This window comes from Coturnix japonica, chromosome 2 (genome assembly GCF_001577835.2).
Source record: "Coturnix japonica isolate 7356 chromosome 2, Coturnix japonica 2.1, whole genome shotgun sequence".
In the NCBI taxonomy this organism is placed as follows: Eukaryota; Metazoa; Chordata; class Aves; order Galliformes; family Phasianidae; genus Coturnix; species Coturnix japonica.
In genome coordinates, this window is record NC_029517.1 from 124,465,451 (window position 1) to 124,470,794 (window position 5,344).

Here is a 5,344-nt window from a genome sequence, read left to right on the forward strand (position 1 = left end):
CCGCCGCACGTGGCGGTGTTTATCGGTACCGCCCCTGGACGAGGGGCGGCCCTCGGGGGGCGGGGAGGGGAGGGGCGGTACAGGGACTTACGGGGTAAACAGACGCGGGGAGAGGTGTGGGTATATGCGGTGTGTGTGTGTATGTATGTATGTATGTATGTATGTATGTATGTATGTATGTATGTATGTATGTACATGTATACGTATGTATGTGTATGTGTGTGTGCTTTGTACGTGCGTTATGATTCCAAGTGGTGTCTATAATGCTATTTAGATAAATACAAATAAAACACATATGTCATGTATGGAAGAACATATAGATGTTGCTCACTGGGTGCACGCTTGAGTGCTTAATAACCAATGAATTCTGCTCTGGGCTTTAAAAGATGCGGCCTTGCATGCAGGCCCAGGCCGGCAGTGCATCCTCAGACAGCGCAGCTCATTCTGTATGTGTGGGATGCTATGCTCACATATTGCACTGCACGTGCCCTGTGCTGTGGGTTCAGGCTAGAGAAGAGAAGGTTGCGGGGTGACCTCATTGCAGCCTTTCAATACCTGAAGGGAACTTACTCCCAGGAGGGGAATAAACTCTTCGAAAGGGCTGACAATAGCAGGACATGGGGAAATGGTTTTAAGTTAAAAGAGGGAAGATTTAGGTTGGTTGTTAGGGGGAAGTTCTTCACTAGGAGAGTGGTTAGGCCCTGGAACAGGCTGCCCAGGGAGGTTGTGGATGCCCCGTCCTTGGAGGTGTTCAAGACCAGGTTGGACGGGGCCCTGGGCAACCTGATCTAGTAAATGTGGATGTTTGGTGGCCCTGCCAGGCAGGGGGGTTGGAACTACATGATCCTTGAGGTCCCTTCCAACCCGGGTCATTCTGTGATTCTGTGATCCATCTGCACACACACACATTTCCCTGTGCTACAGCAATGGGAACGGCTTCGCAGTTGCAACCAAGGGGTGAACTGAGAGCAGGCACAAAATGAAATTGAAGCAGGGGGGCAGAGTGCACCTCCCTGCTTCCCTCCCTACCAGTGCCCTCCCTTGTGGGGGATAAAGCTGCTACCTTAGAGTGCTGGCTATGTTTTTATGTAGGGGGGATATCGTTAAGCCACGAGAGTGCTGAGAGCTGCAAAATTATTTTGGGTGAGCGCCCTGTGATTGAGCAACCTCTGCCTCCGAGGAGCAAGCTGGTTGTGATAAAGCACTACAGGTGACACTGCCCTCCATCTAAAGGGGCTGATCCAGTTGGGAGGTGAGGACACCTCCATGCAGGGTGACCAGCTGGGTGTCAGTGCCCTCATCTTGCCCACTCTGTGCCTGGATGGGTGAGTTCAGGCAGGCAGATTCGTGCCGCTGACAACACCTTCATCCTTTGCAGGTTGAGTCTGCAGGAAGGGATGTGGAGAGCAATGGATGGTAAGGAAGACAGACACATGGACTGCTTTGTCCCATCTCATTTAAAAGCCATCGTGTTGTGAGGCAATAACCTGTAACATCTGCAGGATGTTGGTGTGAAGGGGGTAGCATTCTCCCTCTGGCTGCAGTGCAGCAGCTCTTGCAGAACCTTTTCAGTGTGTTCATAGCTACTGGGGTTATTGGCTCTGCAGAAACACATCTGCTCTTGCAGGACCTTTTCAGTGCATTCATAACAGCTTTTGGAGCCCTTCAGCCCACAGCCTGTGGGTAACCTGTGCCAGTATTCCCTCACCTGCTCCATCTTTGGCAGAACCTTCTGTATTCCAGTTTGTGCCCAGTACCTCCTGTGTGGGCACTGGGCACCACTACTAAGGGCCTGGCTCTGTCCTGTGAGCACTTTCCCTTCAAAAGCATCCAAGCGGTGTCTTACACCTCCTCCTAGACATTGTGTTCCCCCAGCCTTGAAGTCCCTCCCAGTTGTTGCTTATTATATATACTATATATACTTATTATTATACTTATTATACTTTATATCAGCAACATGTGGCTGCACAGCCTGGGGCACCTGGCAAGAAGCTTCCTGGGGTGGCACCTTGACTCGGCCCTGTGCATACACTGCATTGGTGCCTGTAGACACCATAGGGCCAAGCTAACAGCAGGACATCAGCTCTGAGGGTGAAGGATGTTGCGTCAGGGCAGTGTGTGACCAAAGGCAGCAGCAGTGTTACACAGAAGTGCAGCAGGTGCTTCCCTGTTGGTTGTGACTCACTCGGGCTCATATAGGTGAGGGGGCTCAGGGTGAGTTGTTGGTGTGGTAACCATGTGGTAAAGGAGAGCCAGGAACTCTCCTTCAGAGCAAACCCTGGGCACGGATGTGAAGTGTTGGGTTAGGAAGAATGAGAGTCTTGTGGCTTACAGGTAAGAGCATGTGTTATGGGATCCTGCCCACAACACAGGCTGAGGCTGCTTCCACCCCTGATGGGAAAGGTGAGGAACCTCTGCACTGCCTGCTTAAGTGGGCAGAATGCAGGTGCAGCAGTAACACCCATGTTGCCTGTCAACACATGCACTTCTCATCTTTAAAGCATTAGTTGGTGCAAATTAATCCTCAGACCAGGCAGGCGAGTCTTGCCACACCTCACTCTGCAAAGAGAAAGAGTAAACGATGTGATGGAGGCCCATCAAAGGGTGAGTGAGGTCACAGCTGCAGTGAAGTCACTGCAGTTCCTGCCTGCCTGTCCCGTGAGCATTACACTGTGTGTACTCATCAGGAAGGCAGCTGGCAGCCCCAGCAGTGCCGGATCACAGCTTGTTTTCCCGGGGCAGTCTCTGGGTGCATCCTCTGAGGCTCACAAGGCCTGGTGTGCTAGGACACTGCCTAGCTGAGGGTGCCAAAAGGCTGAGGGAACTGGCTCACAGCAGGATATGGGTGCAAAATGTTTCCTTTGTCACCTTTGGGTTGAAGATTTCCTCTCTGAATGGAGGCTTGGTGGTGGTTTGGGGTAATAGGGCTGTTTGTGTGTATTCCTAGCAAGGACTAGGTTGGACATTAGGAAATATTTCTTCTTGGAACGAGCGGTAAGGCAGTGGCACAGCTGCCCAAGGAAGTGGTGGAGTCACCGTCCAAGGAGGTGTTCAAGAACCGTGTGGATGTGGCACTGAGGGATGTGGTTGTTGGGCATGATGGGGATGGGCTGACAGTTGGACTAGGTGATTTTCATAGTCTTTTCCAACCGTACTGACTCTAAGACTCAGGCCAAGTAACTGGCCCTAAGGACAGCTGCAGTTCTCACCAGCTGCAGCCTGAACTGGGGCAGTGTTCACCACCTCACACTTCTCTCCTTGATGGGAGCACAGAGGGTGGTGAACAGCACAGAGTCCTGGGCAAACACCTGCAAGCAGATGTGAAAACTCCAAACTAAGCAATATTTAGGGGAAAAAAAAAATAAGAATACAAAGCCCTTGACTTACATCTGTTGAAAGAACCACACTATGAAATACAGGGTGATGTAGTTAGGACAGACAACACGGAGCAGAAAGCTGTGGCAGAACTGGCAGTTCCCTGTGCAGCAGGACAAAGAGCAGTGTGCTGCCTGCAGCCAGCCAGAAGCAGAACAATGTCAGCACACTGGCTGCAGTGAGGTACAGCCCCAGGGGCGCGTGCCTTGCAGGAGGCGTTAGAAGGATATCCAGGAATTCTTGTTCATAGTAAGTCAGGTGCAGTTTAGTTGATGGCAGTCATGGACATTTGATTACATAGAAAATATATATATTCCATCTCAAAGAGTGTCTCCACCTCCTGCCCACCATGTCCAGCCCGGGAGTTTGTAGCCAGGAACTGTTAGTGCTCTGACATTTAGTTCCACAAGGGAGAAGAGCAGAAGCAGAGCACTGAGGTGGCAAATGGCCAGCAGTGCTTGCACAGAGCATAGATGATGGTCTTGCATGAAGCAGGTCTCTGTGGGACAGCAAAGCACCAAAGTGTGTGCTGTTTGGCTGCTGGGGCTGCACCACAGCTGCTGCAGGAGCAAAGAGCACCCAAAGGCACTGAGCTACTCAGTATGCTTCTGGGTTGTTGCACTTTGTGCACCTGCAAAAAGCAAGTCATCAGTAGGGTTGGTTTGGGCTAGCTTTGAAGTGTAGACCATGGCTGACTTCCTAGAATAACCAGTGATCTCCTATAATCACCCTGGGGACGTCACACAGTGACCATGCCCTTCATCTCTTCCGTCCTTCTTGTGGCACATCACAGCCGTGGCTCTGAAATGGGTCTGAGCATTGTTATTGGCACCACGGTGTCTTCTGTGGCTTCTGGGGTTGATGTTTGGTGGCCCTCTGTGCATTGCTGCCTGATTGATTGCCTGCAGACTCAGGGGATCTAGCTTTGTGCCCCTCCTTGATGCTCCTCCTTTTTCCCACTGCTCTATTTCTCTGGATGCCCATGAAGGGAGGTGGTTAACACTGGGTTACTCAGTTTTGCAGCCTGTGAGCATTTAATTTCTCTGCCTCCCAAAAGCTTCAGAAACAGAAGGATGGTTCTGTTCAAGGGTACAGCGTGCTGCTGAGGATGGACACACAGCCTCTTACAGTCTTACAGGGAAGGTGAGGACATGGATGAGGGAACAGAGTGTTAAATTTCCACTCTTCTGTTTCCCCAGCAGCCTGAAGAAAGCAGCTGTTTCCATTGCGTGAAGGCAGGGCAGTTTCCAAAGGTGGCCCCAAGCAAGGTCTGGGAAGATGCCAAGGCACTGCAGCCCTGCACATTGGGCATGCTGCCTGCTCTGAGCCACCCTTTGATGTGACAGGGGGAGCTTGAAGGTAAACCTTTCCTGCTGGACCAGCAGCACATCAATTCCTCCAGTTGGCTCTGGGAGAAGTTGCTGTTTTTCTCACCAGTGTTAAGCAAATGCAGATTTCATGGTTGCGATGTAAAAGCCAGCACAGGGGAAGCAGTCTGGGAAGTTGCTCCTGGAGAGATTTAGCCGTCCCTTTGCTGTTCCTCTTTCCTCTTATGTGTTTCTAACATTAAGGCTAACACAGAACTACCTGCTTTAGAAGGCAGCTTATGTGTCTATAGGAGACAGCTCTGTGCTGTATTAGCAGTTACTTTCCACAGAAGCCAAAGCCTGACCACTTGGTCTCCATAAAGAACCCACAAGAGTATCTTGGGATATTCACCTCCAGGCCTGTGGCAGGCTCCAGCCTGGGTCACTCTGTATTTTGCTTACCTAAACGTGATTCCAGCAGCGTCAGCATCGCTGCCTGATGGGAAAACTGTACTGAGCTGCACGGCGATGACTGGCTCTGGTGGGTGGCCAGCGATCTGTGCAGCCACAGGAGCAGACTGCAATGGGCAGTGGGACAGTTTGCCATGTGAAAGCTCCCATGAGCAGAGGAACATTGTTATTAGAGATTTCCGATTCTGGCT